Source organism: Sarcophilus harrisii, chromosome 4 (genome assembly GCF_902635505.1).
Source record: "Sarcophilus harrisii chromosome 4, mSarHar1.11, whole genome shotgun sequence".
Classification (NCBI taxonomy): domain Eukaryota; kingdom Metazoa; phylum Chordata; class Mammalia; order Dasyuromorphia; family Dasyuridae; genus Sarcophilus; species Sarcophilus harrisii.
Genome location: NC_045429.1, coordinates 208,486,031 through 208,510,388, shown reverse-complemented (window position 1 = coordinate 208,510,388; position 24,358 = coordinate 208,486,031). Strand labels below are relative to the sequence as shown.

Genomic DNA, 24,358 nt, shown 5'->3' with positions numbered 1-24,358 from the left:
CATTATTCCTCTAGAAGAGCTTTGAATCAATGATAGAATTAGTAAACCTAGAAGAAGATGAAAGAGGCAAAAATAACAAGAGGAAGTTCAGGTCAGACATCTAGTCATCTACTACCCTACGTAAATATGTTAAATTAACTTTCATAAGAAAATTAAGAGCTCCATATAACTGAAAGCAGTCTGTCCTTGGCTTTAAAATTATGAAAGTAAAACAAGGAATAATATTAGAGAATCATAAAAAGAGGAAAGCATTTACAATTTGAGGGATTAGCAAAATAATTCAGATTATTTTATTTTCTAAAATTCCAAGGTAATTCCAAAAATAGAAATCAGTGAGAACACAAAATAGACAGAAATGGCCCCAAATGAATATAGGGATCTTTACCTCAGTCTTACTGCAATGTTACACAAATACATGCACATACACTCATACATGCACACATGCATGCATGCACACACACACCCTTACCCATTCTGTGGAAGAGCTTTGTTGCAGCACAAAATAATATCATGCTGTTACTGCAGCCTGAGAAAATTTCCACAATTTAGCTCCCTGACCCTTGAAAGAGAGATGAGGCTGGGGTCTATATTTGAGTTCTATTCATCAGCTTATGCAACACTGATGGGCTGTGACAGAGGAAAGCTAAGTGGGCACCTAAGAGATTAGCAATTCTTTTCTGTTACTAATTCATCACAATTTTACCTTGATTGGTTTGTTAGTGCTCTAGATCATGTAGACAGATGAAATTGCTTTATCTCTGACACAATTACTATTTTGGAGGGTTTTAAGATTATTAAAAGCCATGAAAATGTCTATTGTTCTATCAAGTTCATTATGTAATCCATAAATCTTCAACTCCTCTCTCAAACTTCAGTCTTTCTTATTATGCCTGTTGCTTCTTATTTCCTTGATATTCTGATATATTTCTGCACTGGTTCAAATAATGGTTAAAAATTCTATGAGATTGCTTGCTCTCCTCATCCATAATTCCACATTTGTATAACTTTCAGATGGTGTACCCAATTGTGGGGGAAAAAAAAAAAACAGAAAGACCTTCTCTCCTAGTCCTCATTTCTTTCTTAGTTTCTTTTATTTTCTATTTTCTCTAAAATCCAACAAAGCAGAAAAAGTATATCCCTAAGTTAACATTTCTTTGTTCTCTCTCTGATCCTTTACAACAGTAGAATTCATTTAGCTGTTTCATTTTAATCAAAAAGTAGTTATTTTTTCTAGTTTTCTTTTCTCTGTGTTTAAGGGGATTCTACTCATATCTTTTTTTTTTTCAATAGAAATGTTTGAAAGCATTCCAGTAAAATTTCATTTCCCCCCACAGGATCATGCTATGCTTTACAAGATAAAGTATTCTTAGTTTTAAGCATTTTCCTTTTTCTTCTCAGTTACATATATTAACCAAGCTTTCCTTTTCTTTAGGGTAAATGCTATATAATCCTCTGAAGTGAAGGTTATAGTTCCTTGATATTTAATCTCTTTCTTACTCTGCGCTTGTAATAGTTTTTCCTTGACTTAGAACTCTAGATTTTAATCTTCCTATTTCCAGCAGTTTTTATACATTTTCCCTTTATATAGTGATACATGAATTATTTCTAGTTTCATGCTACCCTCTGGTATAAATACTTCTGAAAAATTTGCTTTCCTTAACTGAAATATGGTATACAGATAGTTGTTGTTTGGTCGTTGTTTTCAGACACCCCAATGAGATATTATCTTATTTAATTCTGTTTTCTAAGTCAGTTTCAAGACATATTCTTTTAATTGGGAGGAAGAAATTTTTACTTTATTATTAATTTTTGTTCTTCCATTAAACTATTATTTATTTTTGCTTTATTCCACTTTTCTAGCTATTTACTACTTTAGGTTTTTTTTTTTTAACATTTCCATCTATGCAATTTTTTTTCTTTTTCCAAGTACTTAGATTTCATCCTTTATCCCTAATTTCAAATTTTCTTTCATTTCTTCCATCCAGTTTTAGAGTCTTAGCTAATCAAGTATTTATTTCCCTTGAATTCCATTTGTAATTATTTCAGGATAATATTTTTTGAACTTGTATCTTGAGAATTTTATTAATGAATATTAACTATTAATTAATTAACCATTGACTATAAATAACTAACAATTTTGTTCTTTTTTCCCCCATAATAACTTGAATGAACCTTGTCCTAGAAACAATGTTTAGCCTCTTCCCACAATCTGAAATTACAGAATGGAACACTAATATACTGGCACTAAACCTTTCCTTTTCTATAATTCAGGTGCCAATAGCCTACTGCAATTTTGAAAGGTTTGACTAACAATTAGATTCTCCTTCACTACTTTAACTCCTGGATGGAATCTGCTTGGGGCCAGTCTGTACCTCCTTCCAATGGCTAAGTCCTAAACCCTGCTTCTTTCTATGACTGGAAAGTCAAAAATGGCATCACCATCTCCTGATACTGTGCCTACTGATGAATTATGTTGGTCACAAGCTGTTTTCAAATTCATTTCCCAGAGCAGCATCAAGCCTGAGCCTCTAGTACAGAACTTGATGGTATAAGGGAGAACACTGTTGTTTCTTCTAGGATTTGTTTTGCCTTTGTTTCCTTTGGTGCTTCTTTTTATCATTCTTGAAGTGATTTTTTTTTTTCAGTTAGCTAACTCAAGTGGAAACTTTTAGGTTGTTTGCTGAAAATTTTCTCATTTGATCATTATAATTTTGTGACTCATATGACAGATAGTACCATATTATTTTTATAGATTGTTTCAAAATAATTTGATGTTACTAAATTCTCAAAGTCACACAGGCAAATATAAAGCAAAGTTTCAATCTAGATCTAGATCTTCTAACTTATATGCAATAACATTTCCACTACCAGTTATTCCCAAACTTTTTGGTCCCAAGACCCCTTTGTACACTAAAAATTATTGCAGATAATAAAGAATTCTCATGTATGTTGATCATATCTTATCATACTATATTAAAAATCAAAACTGATAGATTTTTTTATTTTGTTAGACTACATTAATATAATTTTTTGTTGTTCAATAATTTTGAGTCATTTCCAACTTGTTTGCATTTTGAGTTTTTCTTGGCAAAGCTGCTGGAGTGATTTGCTATTTTCTTCTCCATCTCATTTTACAAGCATGGAAACTGAAGCAAACAGGGTTAAGTGATTTACCCAGGGTTACACAGCTAGTAAGTGTTTGAAGTCAGCTTTGAACTCAGAAAGTAAATCTTCCTGACTCTATATCTGATACTGTATTCATTATGCTGCAATAATATACCCCTAGAATATTAATATTTATACATAATATTTGTTTTTTTTTCAAAAATAAGGCAGCTAGATGACACAATAGATAGAGCACCAGCTCTAGGGTCAGGAGAAACTGAGTTCAAATCTGGCCTCAGACACTTAATACTTTAGTTAATTGGGCAAGTCACTTAACCTTAATTACCTCTACAAAAAAATAAATATAACTAACTAAATAAGTAAGATTTAGTGAGAAGAATGACAATGTTTCACATATTTTGGGGCAAATTTCTTTAAAGTCTGAATTAACAAAACAAAACAAAAAAGAGCTAAAGTCTCATGTCTGCTTCAAAATTCTATCTGCCACAGTTTATTGTTTTGGATCAGCCCATGAAGAAAAACTAGCTTAGTAAATATATGTACTTGGAAAAGGTAAGAATATTTAATAGGCAAATATTATGAAAGTAGTTTTGACTTTGCAGATCCCCTGAAAGAGTGTAAAGGACCTCCTAATCAAATTGATTTTCAGGGTCATTTTATTACCCCCAAGTTTAAAATGTGTTAATTATAGAAACAGGTTATTTTATATGCCTCTAGAACATAGAAGGTTGATGCAAATCAATAAAACTTATGTTTCTGAATTGACGGTAGCAGTCTATCTAGGTATCAGAGAGAAACTGAAAGTTCCCATAGCTATTTGGAAAACAGGGGAGTGATATCTCCAAGTTCCTGGTCTCCTGAACCAATTAAATATGGAGGATGGTTTCAATGTCTTTTAAAGAAAAAGTAATTTAAGTTTCATAGGGGCCAAGAAGTTGGCATATCAACTCCCACCATAATTGGTCTATCAAAACACCTTCTGTTTCTATAAATTTAGACACTTTGCACAATTCAACTCCATGTTTTTCAAATCCATTGCTTCTTTTCCATTTATACTGTTTTGTTGTTATTCAATCATTTGGTTGTGTCTGACTCTTCATGATTCTGTATGGATTTTTCTTGGCAAAGATACTGAAGTGTTTTGCCATTTCCTTCACCAGTTTATTTTATAGGTGGAGAAACAGACAATTGGGGCTAAGTGACTTGCTCAGGGTTACACAGCTAAAAAGTATTAAATATCTGAGATCACATTTGAACTCAGATAATCCTGACTCCAGTTGAAGCACTCTATCCATTTACCTGCATCACTTAAACCACTATCCTTCTTAATTCAAGATTTTATCACCTCTTTCCTAGACTAATATAACGTCTCCAAACAGATGTCACTACTTAGAATTCCCCTTTATGATTTATTCTCCAAATAGATGCCAAAATAATTTCTCTAATACAAATGTCTTATTATATTACCGCTGGCTCAAATATCTTTTCTGATTGCATTTAAGACATATTTACACAGATAACTAAACATCACACATACATGCAGAATGCATATGTATATAAGTGTACATGTACATATGTGTACATATATATGTCTATATCTCTCTATAGAGAGAGATATAGATATATATGTGTATACAGATATAGATTAATTGCACTGGGAGAAAGGGAAAGTTAATAATTGAAGGAACCAGAAAAGGCCTTTTGTAGATGCTTCACTGGAGGTGAATAATTAGAAATCTCAAATGTTGAGTAAAAAGAACATTCCAGGCATAGATTCAGGTTTAACTATGGTATATATACAGATATAGATTAATTGCACTGGGAGAAAGGGAAAGTTAATAATTAAAGGAACCAGAAAAGGCCTTTTGTAGATGCTTCACTGGAGGTAAATAATTAGAAATCTCAAATGTTGAGTAAAAAGAACATTCCAGGCATAGATTCAGGTTTAACTATGGTATAGAGGAAGGAGGTGAAATGTCATGTATAGCCTATGGGAAGTAGGCCAGTTTGTTTGGAACAGATAGTGATTGAGGGAGAGTAATGGGAAATATGTTTAGTCATTATAAAGGTCTTTAAATGTCAGAGAGAAGAACTTGCATTTTATCTTAGAAGCAATTTGGAAACACTTGAGCTTTTTGAGAAGGGATGTGACAGGGTCAGACCTATTCTTCAGAAAGATCAATTTGGCAGCTGTATGATTGATAGACTGAAGAGGGGTAACATTAGAGCCAGGGAGACCAATTAAGAAACTATGATACTAGTACAAGTGTGTGGCAGTAAAGTCTTACACAGTAGGTTGGCAGTCATGTGAGAAAAGATTAGAAAAAAAAAATGTGAGAAATACTGTCACACCAGAATCAGCTAAGTTTCCTTGTCCCTTGAAATGGTCACTTCCAGGAGGTTGCCAGATTCTATCTTGTCTCCTGGTATGTCCCTAAATAAGAGATCTGATGTTTTGGGGCTTCATTGCTTAATGAAGTACTACCTAGAATGGAAACACTTATTGATAATTCTTGTTGGGTTTGTTAAATATTTGTTTCATCTAGCACTCTTCTTCATTGTTCCTGAAATGATCCTCAGGGATTTGGGTTTGACTAGAATATTCAATTATGCCATCTTTCTCAGAAAGTCCTTTTTAATACTTCATTCTAAAAACAAAACTAATATTTTTTAAAGCTAAAAGTTTCTCATCTAATTTATCCAACTTCCAAAAAATTAATTGATGAAATAATGATTAGGAGGAAAAGTAATACAATAAAATGACTCATCTAAATTTTTATTCTATTAATTAAAGTAAGAATTATTGTGGAATTACCTAAAAGCATAACCTCTTATTTATTTTTGATAAAATAGTCCACATGAACAATTGGAATGGAGTTGTCTCTAAATGTGTGCATTTCGTGTTTCTTTTAACTACTGCAATTTTGCTTTGCTCATAGAGCACATTACCTTCTTTGATGTGGATATGTCATGCTTTAAGGTTCTATGTTAGTGTCTCTCATATCTTACAAATGATTCCAAAGTTCTTCAGAAAGACTTTGAAAATGCCCTTATATTGTTTCTTCTGGTCTCCTTATGAATGCTTGCTTTTTTCCAAGTTTTCTGTGAAATAATCTTTTAAACAAACACATTGGGTATTTGAACAACATGGCCAGCCCAACAGGAGTGGAATTCTCTGTAGCAGAGTTTGAATATTTGGCATTCCAGATCAAGAAAGCACTTCAGTTCCACTACTTTATCTTGTGATGATCTTTAGACTCAAAGAAAATTCAAATGGAAGTCAGCAAGTTTCCTGGCATGGCACTAGTATACAGTCCAGGTTTCACAGGCATAGAAAAATGAGGTAGATACAATAGTTCTTTAAACCTACAGTTTGCTCACCTCATTCTGCATTGGTTCATGAAAATCTTGCCATGTTTCTCTGAATCTATCCCTGTAGTCAGATGCCTTCAATTAGTATGAAAATGGCATCAAAATTAGATATTGCACTGTATCATAAATTATTTAACTTGAAAAGACTATAAGCCAAGGCTAAAATTTAGTGAGAGTTGGTTCATGATTGTGTTTGCAGATAATTGTGCACTCAATGCAGCCACTAAGGCTGAACTACAGCTGAGTATGAATTGATTCTCTGCCATTTGTGCTAATTTTACATAGAACCGTTGATTAGAATGAATGGAGGGCTGACTGGATAGAGAGGGATAACAGTAATGAAATGGGGAAAAATATTTTAAAAATAAATGAAAGAGATTAAAAGGTCAATTAGAATGGAGTTGACATCACATTAAAATGTACATACATATTAAACAAAAACAAGGTGTATATACTAATAATTCAGTTTCATTTACAGCCCTCTTTTTCTGTTCTTTCAAGATCAAAATGTCTCTTTGTTGATATGGGTTTAGTCCATAATAAAATAAAAAATTAAAGGATCATATTTATGGCATAGAAAATTTCTAAAGTGATGTAAGAAAGAGAATTTTGAATTTGGAGCCACAGGGCTTGGATTCAAGCCATTTAATCTCTATGAGCTCCTGTTTTCTCATTAATAAACTGGGTGTATTAGACAAAATGATTGCTAAGGTGCATTGTAACTCTTGTGTGCTATATAAGTGCATAAGACAAACTATACTGTATAAGACAAGAAAACTTCTTTTTCATCCCTCTAATATCCTTTATTTTATCTTGGTATCAAAACTGATCTCAGAACCTACAATTATAAAAAAAAAAAGTGGAAAGCACTGAAACTAGCTTTACAAACAGGGCTCACTTCAGTGATATTTGCATTTTAACAGGAAAAACTTGACACTTTGAAAGATCAATTATTTTATCCATGTGTGTATGCTTTCCACAGATATAGACAGCAACCACAAAGCTTTCTCAACCTGTCCAATTCTAGTCATGACTTACCATAAATTTTCCTCTGGAGGGTCTATCCAACATAATTTAACAAACAATAGAAACCTTACCATTTGGAATTAAGGATTTAAGGTTTAGCAGTGGAATTTTAGACATCAACTGGTGAATTGGGGTGAGCATGATTTAGGGTTTTCTCAGCATTCTTCATCTATTATATTGGTTCCTAAAGTTACATATTTATCAAAGAATAAAAACAAAGGGGTCTTTTTTCTCTTCTTCCTTTTTTTCCCTCTCTTCATATTTAAGAAGCAATGTTGCTAATGTATAGCATATATACAACAATCAATCTCCCCAAAGGTATTTACTGAGACTTTTCTATGTACCAGACAGTGAAGATATGAATGTGTAAAAAAAAAAAAAAAAAAAAACAGTTCCTTCCCTCAATCAGTGTACATTCTACTGGGAAAAACAACATGCAGACATTTCAGGGTACTGCCTGGCAGCATTCCCTAACTTGTAGGGTTGAGTCTGATACGGGTCTAGTGGTAGAGAATTGATGTAAGAATCCCCTCTGGTTGGTGACTCAAGTCCAGCGTGAAAGAATTCACAAACCCAAAAGTCTGAATGGCAAAAGGGATTTTTATTAGCATTGAGAAGCTAGCTTTGTTAGGAAGACAGACTCCTCAGTGGCAAGAGGTCCTGTTAGAGAAATAACAAAGGTTATCATTGAGAAGAGAATGTCTTCACAGGAAGCAAGATTCCTACTAGGCAGTTGTACCAAGAAGAGAGATTCGTTGGCAAACCATAATCCTACTTTGGACTTCTGCAAAGATTTGGGGTTTAAAATTGTCTTTTTTTATAAGAAGTCTGAGACTGGGGCTTCTATTGTCCATGCCCCCAGGCCTAGATTTCCAGTTGAAAAGAGATTACTTATCTTCAGAGTTTCAAGTCATTCAATAATTGAGAGTTCAAGCTATTGGAAGTCGTCCTGGGCTAATCCACTCAATAGATGTATCAGGATCGAGATCTCCAGGTGAATGAGACCACTTAAATTGGAGGTACTGGGAGTAATCCTGGGCTAATCTTAATGAAGCCACTCAGAAGAAGAGAAGAAAAGGTCTACCAGAGGTAAAGCAAAGTTACATATTGTGTTCCCAAAATATGGCATCCAAACGGGGACAAGAAGCAGCAGCGTTCCAGAGCTTTTTGTGAGTAGGATCCTCCCAGAGTTCCTTTGGTAACCCAAGGGGAAGGAAAGGGAGAAGAGACCCGGTAATCGGAGTAATTAAATGGGCCAATATATCAAAGGGCTGAGCCAGGAGACTGATGAGAGACTTATATGCTTGTTCTGACTACAGTCTTCTTCTCAGTTTGAAAGTTTGCCTCCATGACATATCACAAGATTCAGCACCTACTATAGTGTTGTTTGTACTCCCTAGCATGCAAAACTTACTGACCATGCTGCGGGAGAAAAATAATTGCATTTAAAACAAAAAAACAGGGAATTGTTAAGGACCATAGCTGGGTGAAGGGGCAGGTCATTTCTCCAAAAGCCTCCACAGCTGTGAACTTCTGATGGAGTTGCAAAGCAGCCTTTACTGACACAGGTGTTGCTTGAGGACTGGGAAAATAAATTGGAGGCAGAGAAAAGAAGATAAAGGTCAGACAATACAATGGCCTTTCAGTGGGGAGGTCAGAGAACAGCAACTGTTTCTCAGTCTCTTTGAATCACCATCATCCTCTCACAAGAAGAGAAGATGTCTACCAGAGGTAAAGCAAAGTTACATATTGTGTTCCCAACATTTGGCCACCTGTATTTTCTATCACAGAAACCTTTTGTGGGTATTATTTATTCATATAGTAGTGCCACATAGTGCCATGTAGTGCTGGAGAAACTGAGGCAAGACAAAAATTAGAGGGTTTTAAATATTTTAATAGTGGAGAGTTTGGACTGGCAGCCATATTAGCTAATCAGCTGTTTTGGACTCTTGACTCAAAGCACCCAGTGATGAGCAAGGGATTCCAGCTATCAGGGAAACCAAGACAAGGGGGTGGGGTAGAACACTGGTGAGCAGAAACTCAGGAACATAACTTTTTAATTCTGACAGGTTGGGGGTGAAGAAGGAAGGACTATAAATTCTGATTAGTTAGGAGGGAAGAGTCCCATCTAAGTATTTGAGATAAGCCATCTGGAGTTTTGTGACTCTTTGAAATGCCAGAGTGGCCAGGGTTCCACAGCCCTAATTATCTCAGTCCTAATGGCCAAGAAGGGGGAGGGGAGTTCCACCAGGGAAACTGAGGCAGAACAATTCAGGGAAATTAAGGCAGGGAAACTGAGGCATAACACCCACATGTGCAAAACAGGCATATAATCCCATAAAGTTAACCTATCTGGTCCCTTCCATTCACCACTTTCTGGATCTCTCCACATCACCTGGCCATTATCTAAAGATAGTAGAGCTCCTCGTACTGGACACTGCCCTTCTGGCAGATTATAAAACCTGTCTGTTGGAGCCAGTGCATCTTTATCAAAAATCAAAAAATTAATAGTATAAAGTGATAAATTTAGAAGTTCTCTAGGGTTACCTGTGGCTCCCCTTTCTTTTGTTTTTGGAGAACCGCCTTGATGTCTCTGTATCTCCTCTCTACCATTGCCTGTCCTTGAGGATTGAAAGGTATGCCAGTGGTGTTTAAAATCTGATACTGTTCACAAAAGTGTCCAAAATATTTATTAGTATATGCAGGTCCATTATCTGTTTTTATTACTTGTGGCATATGCAGGTTGGGTGCCAAAATGTAAAGTCCAAACTAGCTCTCTGGAGGACCTCAAGATCATCCCAAGTCCTTGGTCTTAGTGTAGGAGTGAAGGAGGCAGGAAGGCCATGTGGCTGGTCAAAGATGGTGTCTGGAATCTGGCATCTTCCCGTGTGTCTGTAGCTGAGAGGTGTGGCTGAGTAAATACTTCATTACTATTACATCACTACACCATATTAAGCATGCACCAGCTGTAGAACATTACATCACTACATCACATTAAGCATCGCACCAAGTATGTACTTAGCTAGAGAATCATTCTCTCATCAATCATACTAAGTCTTAAATATATCTTTTCAGAGTTCTGGCCCTCTACAGCCAAGCACAAGTAAAGAAACAGAATTCACACCCTCAAAGCTACTGGGCTTCTGATGTTTGTCATCTAGTTTTATATTATTATACGTTTCTGTTAAGGTCATTGGTACCACCATACTTCTCCCACTGGAGCCCTTGTTATCTTTTCACTGCTTCCTCTGGGACCACTCCTACTATTTCAATACTCCCAGGGGTCATTGTAAGTACTTTATTTTTCCCACTGGTAGCACTGTACTGCTCCCATTAGGATCCACTGGATACCACCATAGTGCTCCCACCAGGGATACTAGTACCATTGCATTGCACTGTTCCTTATTTGAACCACTGGTCTCATGGTCTGTACTACACAGGCCAGCTCCTTAGTGGTCTCCAGTAAGTTCCTGTTCTAAAAAGCAATGCTTAGTTATAGTCTCCACCACCCCAAACTACTGGGGTTAAAATCCTTAGATATCTCTTCCGTAGGGAAAAGCTGGTGCTGCCATGGTTTCTTAGTTTAAAATCTGAACATCAGCCTTTCACAGCTATTTTAGAAAAGTCAAGAAAAAAGCCTTTCTCTAAGACAAGAAGAAACTTTCCTTATCTAGTTCCCTCAAAGTCTTAGCTACTAATAATTCTTTCATCTCCCCAGCAGGAGGTTCTAAAGCCTCAGGTCCCAAGCTCTTTAAAACAAAGAGCAAGCTCATTCCAGCTAGTTCATATCCTCAGGCTTGGTTTTTTTCCTTTGGATCTCTTTCTGCTCCAGGATTTGAGCCCTTGGTCAGAAACCTTAACCTTGTTTATTATCATTATTCTATATATTTCACTTTTGTATTCTTTGAAGGTTAGGCTCTAAATCAGGAAATTGGTATTTGCTGAATAATTGCCAAGCAACTCTTGGGATTTCAGTGCTCCTCAGTTTTTAAACATCCAAGTCTCTTTCCTTTTTTCAATATAGGTGAGTTTTTAGCTCAAAACACTGAAATAAAATGCCAAATTTAGCAAACTGGGTAACTCTCAGATACCTATTCAATAACAGTCCGGAATCATTCATATGCAGTTGTGTTAATCAAAATCCGAAAGGGACTTTTCGCTACACTCTTACAAAGAGAAATATAAAATACAAGCAAAACAAATACAAGAATTTGAGGAGTGATGTGTTTGCTTCAAGAAAGACCCCAAGAAGAAGATACATTTAAATTAAACTGACTGGGGTAAACTCTGAAATTGTGCCCCCTTTAATCTGTAAAATAATCACTCTGGAAGCTGTGTCCCCTTTGATATGTAAAGAAGGGAGATTCAGAGTCTCAGGTCCTCTGGGAAAGCATACATCCCCAGACAAGTTAAGCAGCATCATTCAATTGGAAATGTTGGCCAAATCACCCCCCATTGATCTTTTGGGGGTGCCAACCCTTTTCAGGAAATTCCAAATTCTTTCAAATCTTCAAAGTTATTTCATTCAACTGGGAGATCTGGGCCTGATACTCCAAGATAATTACCTAGGCCTGGGGGCATTGGCTGTCTTTTCAACTTGAAACCTGAGCCTCAGACTTCTATAAAGGATGATTCTGAACTCATATTTTTGCAGCAATCTAAAGTAGTATGCTTTGCCTTTTGGCACAGCTGCCTACCAGGACTCCTGCCCACTGTGAAGAGACCTTCTTCTCAGTGAAAACCCTTTCTATTTCCCTACCAGGATCTTATCACTCAGAAGTCTATCTTCCTAGCAAAGATGGCTTCTGCAGTGCCAACAATAAAACTTCCTTTTTTGCCACTAATATTTCGTTTGTGAATTTTTTCACGTAGGACCTGCACCTCCAACCAAAAGGGGACACAGCTTCCAGAGTGATTATTTTACAGATTAAAGGGGACACATTTTCAGAGTGTTCCTCCCCATGTCAAAACCATGAAGGAAGGTGTGGATTCTAAGAGAATAAGATAGTCTCTAAGATAGACTAAAATTCATGTAAAGAAATGGAAATTTTACGTGTGCTTGTCCTCTTGCTAGACAATAGAATAGAATGTTTATATCAGTAGGCTCCTATATGACAGCTTTTTTCCACCAAATTTTTATTTTCTTCACCATGGGAATTCACTGGAGTCTCAATACACACTGTAACTTCCAAGTGTCAATTAATCAAGAAAAGTCTCCCATTTCCAGCCATATTAGGTTTACTTAGTATTCTCAAAAAAGTATATTCTACTATTAACCAAACATTTTTGCCACCTGTAGCCTGTGCATAGATAATGTGTCTTCTGACTGTGATTCACACAGTTCTGACTCATTTAATGACAATGAGTAGATCAGCATTAGTGAAAGTAGCTCTTTTCCCTGGACATATTTTGCCTAAGTACTAGAACAACTCAGAAACCTATTTATTATTCCTGGTACAATAACCAGTTTGTCTACTAATATCATATTCACTGTCTTATTTACAAATTATCCTGTAACACTTGGATTCCTTTGTACTAGGGGCCCACACTTGTGGCAGTAACAACATGGAAATCAAGTAACAAAAGAAAATTGAAATTTGAAAAGTCATGGGAGTGATTAGATTTAGGGAACCAAAATGAGCTTAGGGTTTCTGGTGGTCAGGGAATTAAATGATAAGGTCTAGTGACAGGTTTGGGGTTCAGGAAACCAACTGGAAAGGTTTGGCTCCCCTGCAATCCCTTGGGATTTGGTGAAAGGGTAGGGAGTTTTGGGGACTCCCTTCTGGTGGCACAGGGATTCTCTGTAAGAATTTACAGACCCGAAAACCTAGATTGATAAAAGGGTTTATTATGGGGATTGGAAATAAGATTAGAAATCCTGACAGAGAGGCATAAAGACTGGTTAGGGAAATAGGTGAGGGTAAAGAAAGGGTGGCACTGGAAAGAACATTCCAGTGGACAGAGGCTCCTTGGCATAGCAAGCATGGCATAGCTGGCATGTTTGGAACCTCTGCAAAGAGAGGGTTTTAGTTTGGCTCTTTTATAATGGGAGCTTTAGCTGAAGGGAACTCCTGGGTAGAGTCCCAAGTTGTCTCATCACTGGGTTTCAGCTTGAGCTGGAATTTGAATTGAATTCAATGAGTTTCGGAGCCTACCCCACCTAGATAACAAGGATGAAACTCTGTCCCTCGGGGCCGGGTCCCTCACTGAGGCAGAGTTGAAGGCGATTTTCTCCTTTAAGGATTTTTAGAGTTTCGGGGTCCCCTCTTCAGGAGGTGAGGAGAGGAAGACATGTGGCAATTAAATATTCTTGTGATTCCAAGACTGTTCTGTTCTTCATCATCAGCATCATTAAATATGATCTTTGTCCTTATTCAGAAGAAATGTAGCATTATATTATGAATAGTATTGGATTGCAGGCAGATTGATCTGTGTTCAAATCCCTCCTCAAATTTTCTCTTAACCCTCTCAGTGTCTCAGTTCTTGCAAAACAGAGGTAACAATGCCTGTATCATCACCCACAAAGGTCCTGGTAAATTTCAAATGATATATTTTACTATATAAATTATTTCCAAAACTTAATGGTTATATAAATCCTAGATGATGATAATAATGTGTCATTTTTGACATAAACTGTTTATTTAGTTTGTCCCAGTTTGTGGCATTGTATTAGATGTTACAAGATATTTATAGTTTATATTTTCTCCCTTCATGAGGAGTTTATAGTATGCAGTATAACACAATGTAATTATTCTCATCTGGACTATTAATTAGTATTCCATGAACTTTCTAGAAATAGGAAATCCCATATAATACACAGTACAGAGAATTCTTCCTCACTGGGGTTCTTTCAGAAATGATTAGATGACCATTTTTGTCTATGCTACAGAAATAATTTTTTGTTCAATTATCCTATGATCCTATTGAACTGGATAACATTTGAGGTTGCTTTTAGCTTTAAGATATTGCAATTTTGTGATTCTACTTTGAAAAATCATCTTAGTGAGGAGAGGAATGTTCAGTTCAGTTTGTTTGGAAGCTTTACATTATTATGAAATTGCATGGCTTCATGAAGTAGTTTCTGCCTTCAAGGAGATGACATTTTATTTGGGTAAAACAACATATCTATGCATGCACAAAATTAAATATAAAAATATATGTGAGGCAATCCATGCCACTCATTCCAAATAAGTTAAGCAATTCATTCAATAAGGCATAGCCACTGTGAGTAATCCTATATGAACAACTACTACCTCAGAGAAGCAAAAAAAAAAAAATCATACCTATCCTAGTGTCCAAGTTTCATATCCCTTCATCCTAAATGTGTATGTGAGGATCTTTAAATATAATGCTAAGACAAAGTAGACAGAAGCTATACATGAGCATGACCAAACCAGATCAAATTGAAATTAATCCATATCATGACTTATGTGTCATTTGGTGATGATTACTTATTCTGGCCTGCTTGGCTCAGTCACCATCTAAAAATTCCACCTTCTTAACTAGATACTAAGAAAGCATCACTTTCTCTAGATGAAGGGTAAAATACCTTATGATATCTGAAGTACTCAAAGCCTTCAGTAACCGTTTCTCACATAGTTTCTAGCTTTCTCTTTTAATGTAGTCCCCAAATTATGGTTGCCTATGGTAGGGATATTTTCCCGATTGTTGTTTCACTGTCTCAATTCTTTAATGACCTTCACTTCTCTTATATATATATAAATTCAACTAAAAGATAACTATGGAGGAAACAGAACATTGGGTGAAACAGTTAATAGATCTAAGATCTGGAGACTTGGGCTCAAATTTTATCGCAGAAATTTACTAGCTATGTGACCCTTGGCAAATCACTTAATACTGTTTGCTTCAGTTTCCTGTATTATAAAAATGGGAATAATAATAGCACCTACTTCCCAGGATTATTTAGAGGATCAAAAGAAATAATATTTGTAAAGTTTCTCAGCACAGTGCCTGGAACATAGTAGGTACTTAATAAATGCTTTCCTTCCAAACACATAAGACATTTCAGAATAATATGATCACAGTATAACAACCTCATTCAATGCCCTCCCTACCCCCCTAATCATGGGGGGAAAGGAGGGAAAAGACAAGTTGGGTTGCTGATTAGAAGGAACAAAGAGATATATAATACTTCTCACAAAGAATTAGGACTTGGCTTTTGTTTTCATAATCACAGGGGATTCATAATAACAAGGAATTCCTTCTACCCAATGATGATTAGCAATTTTTATCTTAGAAGGTTCATTGATATTAAACCCAAATAGAAGGGGATCTAAGGACCTCATGTTGATTTAGAAAACTACATATTAATAGGATGTGTTTTGGGTAGTAATTTTACTTATTTTGTTGAACATAAACATTCTAGATATATAGGTGGTTATGAAGTATCCTGAAACTTTTTAGTCAGATGGACTTTTAACCACTCAGCTGTATTTTATTTTTTGCTTTCATTGTTCCTGTGTTCCTATGTATATAATATCTAAGCATTTTTGTCTAATTGCGTAAGGAATGACTCCATCATGCCAAGGAATTGTGACTAAGACTCTATGAAATATATCAATGTCAAGGGAAAAAATAAAGTTTGTCAGGAGTAGGACCTCAGAGTTATTTCATAATCTATCCCCCCGAAATAGACAATCACTGTTGCCCTAAAGAAAGAGGCAGTGTTTGGAAATAAGAGATCATCTACTTCTTCAAAACCATGGAGAGCTCCTTACTAACTAGCTGAGTTTGCATTTCTCCCCAATATGGTAGTAATATGTAAATTATTAGTTAGCCTAGGACAAGTCTGGCCTCTAATAGCCTTTATTTGAAAGGACCAAATTAGGGGATGGTAATTAAAATAGATTAAGAGCTAAAAAAACAACTTAGAGATTGTCTAGTCAACCCCATCATTTTACAAATAAGAAAATGATCCTTAGAGAAATTAAATTACATTCACAAGATCACACAAGAAGTTGATGGTTGGTTATTGTATTTCATTCCAAAATGACATCACTATTTTAAAGTCAAGTTATAGTGTGGCTAACAAGAACTGATCAGATTAATACAAACTCAGAAGATCATATAAGGAATAAGGTAAAATTTGAACCCTAATCCTCTGACTCCAAATCTGATGAATCTTGTCACTGAATTATCACTAACTCTTAATAAATGTATGTGGTAATAGAATTAAAAATAAGACAAGTACACTGATGTAAATTCAGTATTTTACTGAAATAGCATGGTTCAAATACAATCACAAAAATTTTCCTGGATCCCTCAAAAATGTTTCCCTCCCTAGAAGTCTTATAGTACATATTGCTGCATTAGATCCCTTAATAATGTGTTCTCTAATTCTTTAATTATGCTAATCTATTGATTCTTAAATAAGGATAATAGGTAACATTTATGTTATTGTGTTTTGTCCTTAAAACAGTACTTGGAGATAGGTATTATTATCCCCATTTTACAAAGGAGAAGGCATTGGAAATACAAAACAAAACAGTTCTACTCTCAAAGATCTTATATTTTTTAAAGGTAGGGGTGGGGGTGAGGAACTTGTACTTATACATACAAATCAAATCTATACAAAGTAGATATATGTCAATCATAAAAAAGACTTATTTAATCATCTTAGCAGGCTATGCCTTATTCCAAAGATGCTTCCATTATTCAAAACAATTTTGAATCAATCAATCAATCAACAACCATCTATTAAGTACCTATTATTTTCTCAGTATTCTTGACAGTAAGAACACAAATACAAAAGCTGAAGCAATCCCTGCTCTTAAGAAGTTTACAAACTATCAGATTAACTATTTTGGAATGAATTGGATTTGTACCAATGGCTCATAATTAGAATTGGTGTAATTAAGCCAAAACTTTCTAATTTCTCTAGAATTCTTACTAAATATCAAATTACTTACTAAATGTTGTTTTAGACATACTGTATTGAACCTCAAAGGCTTAAAGATTCACATATACCAACTTCAGTAGTATCCTCAATAATAAGCTACAGAGAAGAATCAGATAGACATGATTTGTGTACCTATCTAACAGATGTGTCATTACTTTTTATGGTTATTTGTTCCTGAACTAAATTGGAAACACATATTCTGTTGTATGAGGCATAACAAGTAAATGAGAGATGGAAAGTAACAAGACTGATTTAATTTTTATATCTACCTTGTGATGTCAGTTCCAAAATTTTATAGCCATTCACCTATCAGCTTGTTGATAGACTGATACTTTAAAAGTATGTGATTATTGTATTGGTCCTATAATTCACAACAATAGAAGCCTTTCACCAAATAAGTGTTTATAATTTTTCTATAACAATTGAGATGAAATAAAAAGTGAAGATTTTTCTAATTTTGTCATAAATATATGTAATAACAAACAGATAAAATACACAGAATGCATTTAATGCAAATCCCCATATGGAAAAGGCTGCAGATCTTGTTTTTAGGAGAGTCATGATGATACACAATAGAATTGTTTTGGGAAGAATATGGAATATACATTGACATTCTGTTACTGGTTCCATTTAACTAACCATGTGGTAAGTAAAATGTTCTTTTATTGGATGAAGAAATAGTCAAAAAAGCATTTGTCAGCCACCCCTTGGTAGATCACTGTTTTTGTGTTGACTGCTTTTCAGATGGAGTCTGATGTGGGATAATGTTGTAATGAGAGAAGCCATAAACTCCCTTTCCCTCTGAGACCAATTTCTCTGGGCCTCAGTTCTTTGCTTATCTCAGAGTTCTATGGTGGGGGTGGGATAGGGCAAACTTTCTATTTTAAGTGAAAGAGATTAGTTTTCAGTCTCTGACTTTGTGAATTTCAGAAGGTCAGATCAAAGTAAGCACTGGTAATTCCAACATCTGGAATGAAGTCCATGCTGATATTTGCAGTCAAGGCCAGCATCAGTGAATCAACTAATAAGGAAAAATTTTCAGTATCTAGTCCAGTGACTAGATACTTAGCTGTGATGTTACATTTGGACATGAACTTGATTAGATTTAATGATATTTTGTTGTCTTAAAAAAAAAAACAAATGTTCAACGGGCAGCTAAGTGGCATAGTGGGTAGAACACCAACCCTGAAGCCAGGAGGACTTGAGTTCAAATCTGGTCTCAGATACTTAACACTTCCTAGCTGTGTGACCCCGGGCAAGTCACTTAACTCTAATTGTTTCAGAAAAAAAAAATCAGATGCTTGATTGCAAATCTTTTTTATCCATTCTGCAGACAACAGACTCCAGATAGTTTCACTATCTTATCCCTTGTAGCAAAATGAAGAACTGAGTCCACCCTGACCCAGAGAAGGCCATGAATAGCTACAGCTAAAGTCTCTGTGGTCATTGGCTTCAGAATAATTGTCTTTGATCTTTGTCTTCACATATAGAGATCAAGGATTTTGGGGAAGAGTATCATTAAATATGTATTTCTATGTGAATATTATATATTTATAATACGTAAATTGATGACTTCTGTAACCCATGACCCAGCATCCACGCATTGGAAAAGAGCAAGTCTTGGGAGGCACTAATAGGTTTCCTCTATAGTTTTCAAAAGTCACACATTTTGAAATAGATCAGAAAATGTGGGAGGGGTTAACCACCCCAAATAGTGTGGAGGTTCCTTGACTCCCATTTAACATCCAGCATCCCAGCTCAGAGAGACCTCTTGTTTTCAGGGAGCAGGATCATGACTTCAGTCAATTCAAGAGTCTGGAATTCCAAGAGGAAAGAGGGAAAGGAGGGGTTCAAGATCCCTGTAACAACCTATAACCTATAACAACCCTTTTTTTTTTTTTAAATAGCCTTTTATTTACAGGATATATGCATGGGTAACTTTACAGCATTAACAATTGCCAAACCTCTTGTTCCAATTTTTTACCTCTTACCCCCCAACCCCCTCCCCTAGATGGCAGGCTGACCAGTAGATGTATAACAACCCTTAACAACAAACTAATAGTAGGCCAAAGTTCAGTTTCACTCCAGTGGGGTACACCCCTGAAGGGGATTGGAAAGCTGGGGCCCAGAAATGTCTGAAGAAGTCTCTGGTCCAGGAGCAAGCTCATTGCTTGATTGATCTCTTGTTCAGTTCCAGCTTAAAATGATTTCATCCTCCTTCTATCTCTTGAGTTCTTGCTTAATTTCTAGTCTAGTCTCTGGCCATTAGCCTGCTTTTAATTCTCTCATTTGAGGTAGCACCTCCTGACATAGCCAAGTTTCTCATAGGTCTTGACATTATTTTTCTTCTTATCACCCCACAGCTGTACCACAGCCACAGATCTAAGGAACTTGAAGATGTTCTCATGATGGTTCTCTTATTTCAGGAGACCCTTGTTAAACATTTCATGAATGTGCATGAGAACCTAAAATCACCTGAGTACCTTTTGGAATGCATTTTTTTGCCTTTTAGATATGTTCAGCTTTGGTGGCTTCCCTTCTTCTTTCCATGTTTCAAATCCCCTTTCTTATAGTCACAGAACTTGTCACTAGAAAAAGAGAATCAATGTCACTCCCAGCAGAGTCTGTAAGGGGGCTTTGAGAGGTTCCAATTTTGAAGTGGAAACATCTGAGCTGCCTGGGAAAAGGAACCCATCTCCTACCTTCCTGGGTAATAAGGATTGACTAACCTTGAGTCAACCAAGAAATCCTGGTTGAAAGGGCTGCCATGATCAAAGATTATCAAATTTCCTATAATACCCTGAGAAGCAAGTCCATTATTTTCTAGTAGTTCAGTGATACAGCTAATCAGATATGCCAGATGCTGTATGGCCTCTGGAGTCATCTGAACCTAATTGCTTAGGTTCAGCATTAAGTCATTACCACTCAAGGTAGGGGATGAGAGCAGTACTGGGTCTTCTGCCTGGCATATGACAATGATATAGTTGCTAAAAATGTTGCTGATCTCAAGGATGTAACCATGAGGATCCCTACTGGAGTGAAAGTCAGGACAGAGAGCATGCAAGGTAGCCAGCAGCATGAGGTAATCTAGGCAGTCAATTGATTAATGGTATTTTGAAATTTTGTTAGGGGTGAACCCATTCTTTAGAGACCGAAAGGAAAATGTGCCTCTGAGGCATTAGGGGAAAGGTTTGTACCATTGTTATTGCTCTATCTTCAAAGTAAATATTCCTTTGTAAAAGCTAATTGGTGTTAAGTGGCTAAATGAAATTGAAGAGCTAGAAGAAACAAAATGGCTAAACTGGGTAGTGAGGAGGAGGAACACAATCTGTGAGAAAAATTCAACCAAGCAGGGGACTTGAACTGACCGGATTAGTGAAGAAATTTCCCCAATCCCTCATTGTATTCTAAAACCTTGAGGGGGAGATAAAACATACCTGGCTCTAGCAAAACAAACTCAGACTTGAATTGTGTCTTGTCACACCAAGAACCTTCTTTAATGAACAAAAACACTTAAAAAAAATAAATCAAGAAACAATTTAACTTTAAATCTGAAAACAGTCTTTTGATACTCAGAACAGTCTTTACACTTTCCTTTTTACTGATCTATTAGTGTTAGTTGGAAAAACATAGGAACAAAATGATCACAGCAAGCTCTTTGTTCTATCTTACTACAAATCCTTTTGTAAGGATCCAGTTATGCTCATTTTGGTGATTTTATGAGCAATATTTCCTTCACATACAAAGGTTCTTCTGGTGCTCTTTCCAAGAAAGAAGATGTGATTGCTAATAGAAAATAGGAAAAAGAATTTATGAAAATAAAATAAATGGGCCTATGGGGTAAGAGTAATGCATCTAATGCCTGCATAATGTCTCTCTATATAAATTCTGGTCATTGCTGGAGCAAAATGAGAAAGCTAGAATCTTTTTTTTTAAGTTATACATCTTTCATTATTGCTTTCAGACTGTTTTACATAATGTGGAAAAAATCATTAACTACTTAAAAGTACTCAGTCCTTTGTTAGGAGGGCTTTCCAGAGTTAACTTTATGATTCTTACTGTTTCTTCCACAAAGGATATGTTTAGATTCAATGGAAATCAGGGGTAAATCTTTTTGTCAGAGGATCATACTGTTGAGGTTCAAAAGAGACCCCAAAATGTTGGGATCATAGACCATTGTCTCAAAAGAATTTACAGGCTTGAACCCATCTCCAAGTCAAGGGACAAAGTTTATTGCAATTGCAACATTGTAATGCCAGAGAAACTGAGGCTAGATAGAGATTAGAGAGTATTTAATAATTTATTAAATGGGAGAGATTTACTGGGACCAAATGGATCCATGGTTTGGTCCCAGGGCTGAATGAGACTATCATCTCCAAGAATCCAGAAAACAATGTGAATTTTCAATGACCTATATACATATGGCTCAGATTCAGGGGGTAGACTGAAGCAGGGGTGGAGTCAGGGTGCTGAGAGCTGGAATGGGACTCTGACAAGGTGGAGTGAGCCACCAGAGATGGGATGACATAGGAGATGTGATGACCTAATGGGGGGAGGAACCCAGGAAATGGGGAGAGGCATTTTGATAAAATGGCATTTAACATTCTGGTAGCTTGGGATGGGGAGAGGCATTCTGATCTTCTAAAACATAAGATCTTTTATCCTTATCAAATATCCTTATCAAAAAATATCAAATAAGGAGGGAGGGGAGGTTTTGCAGGACTGAGCTTTGAGCTGATAATTATAAAATGAAGCAGAACAATTAGAGAAACTGAGTCAGGACTGGATCAGGATAATTAGGGAAACTGAGTCCGGACAATAAAAGAGAACTGTGGCATAACAATTCCGATTGAAGTAGGCTAAGTTCCAAAAGGATTTAGCAAAGAACCAGAAGCAAGAAGACAACTTTAAAGAGAAAGAGAAAGAGAGATTTAGTTCTTCCTGTCACTGATATGTTTATTTTATAGCCCAGAGATAGAACTGAAGAGCAGTTTGGTATGCACCTCACCATTTGTCTCAGAAACCCTGTTATCAATGACCAATGGCCAGTTTCTAGGACTATAGTATTCCTAAAGCCAGAAAACTTTAGAATCATTGACAAACAGATTATTAGAACAATAGCACTGCTAAGATCTGGGGGCCTCAGGATTACTGCTATATTCTTCCTAAAAGCTGCATTCCCATTATTATCAATGTCCAAAATTTAAATAATCCGAGTTTGAAACAGATATTTTAGTTGGCTTTGTTATTTTCAGAGATCCCTTTAATTAAACATTATTGGAAAGTTTGTTAAAGTCAATGGATTCAATAAGCTATAAATGAAAAGTCTGTGTCTGACATGTAGTAACATGGAAGTAAGCATGGAAGTTCCTTCCCACATGATTATTGGCAGATTCCTTAACCTCAGAACTTCCCACAACACATACAAAATTCTTAATGCCAATGAAACTATGGCAGGAAAGGAAAGAAAGGAAGGAAGGAAAGGAAAGAAAGGAAGGAAAGGAAGGAAAGAAAGGGAGGAAAGCAGGAAGGAAGGAAGGAAAGAAGGAAGGAAGGAGAAATGAGAAGAAAAAGGAGAAGAAGAGAAGAAGGAAAAGAAGAAAAAAGGAGATGAGGAAGAAGAGGGGGAAAAGAAGAAGGAGAGGAAGAAGGGGGGAAAAGGAGAAGAAGGAGAGGAAAAAGGGGGGAAAGGAGAGGAAGAAGGGAAAAAGGAGAAGGAGAGGAAGAAGTAGGGGGAAGAGAAGAAGGAGAGGAAGAACAGGGGGGGGAAAGGAGAGGAAGAACGGGGGGGGGAAGGAGAAGAAGGAGAGGAAAAGGGGGGGAAAGGAGAGGAAGAAGAAGGGAAAAAGGAGAAGGAGAGGAAGAAGTAGGGGGAAGAGAAGAAGGAGAGGAAGAACAGGGGGGAAAAAGGAGAGGAAGAAGAGGGGGGAAAAGGAGGAGAAGAAAGATGGAGGAAAAAAGGAGAAGAAAGATGGAGGAAAAAAGGAGAAGAAAGATAGAGGGGGAAAAAGGAGAAGAAAGATGGAGGAAGAAGAGGAGGTTATGCTTCAAAAAAGCAAATGAATTGTGCCTACCTCATTTGTTCCAAAACCAGTCCATCTCAGAATAATATGAACTGTATAAGGGAAATATTATTGCCACAAATCCAATTGATGCATATGGTACAAGATAATTTTACAAATCTACTCAGGTAGATTTGCTATAGTGAAGAACATTCAGGATCATGTGACCATCTAAGGAGGAGTGTATATTCTAGTATCTAATGTTCTAATAGTTTTTTCTCCTGAATAATATGCTATATGTCATTATAGAATATAAACAGCTCCCTAATTATAAGGGGTCTGATCAAATATTTGCATTTTTATGTCACCAAAAATTTTACTTTTAGTAGCATCAACAAAGTAGGCTTAAGTGTAAAGGGTTGAAAGAATATTATGATATATTTGTTTTATTGTTTTGCTTTGTTCAACCAAGTGGCAACATGAACTTGCATTGAAAACATAAGAGATTGCACATAGTGAGCCAAAACAGAGATGCCAATGCAATCTGAGCTAATGGTGCAGACATGGAATAACAGTGAATAGTTCTCTGCTTTCCAAATGAGTAAGGCAACTTTCCAATTCACCAGAGAGGAGAAGAGCCCAACATTACAGCAATCATGCATCCATCTGTGAATTTCAGTTGCTGTGGGTGAGAACATTGCTATGATTGTAGATGTAAGCCAAAGTTTGGAGAATGCATTCTCATCATGTCTGATCTGACACCAAATGAAGAACCACAGATGGAAATATTGTTTTGAGAGTGTGGTACCAATAGTAAGTATTGTAATGTATTATATCATCTATATATATAAAGTCACAAAAATAATGCATGACTTTCCAAGAAGGGAATAGTAAGGGTTACCTACTAGATTCT

The 24,358-nt window shown here is 36.1% G+C and overlaps 1 pseudogene; it reads right to left on the bottom strand.

Moving 5' to 3' along the window:
* Window positions 1-19,728: 19,728 nt before the first annotated feature.
* LOC111720661 lies at window positions 19,729-20,327 on the bottom strand (annotated as a pseudogene).
* Window positions 20,328-24,358: the final 4,031 nt, after the last annotated feature.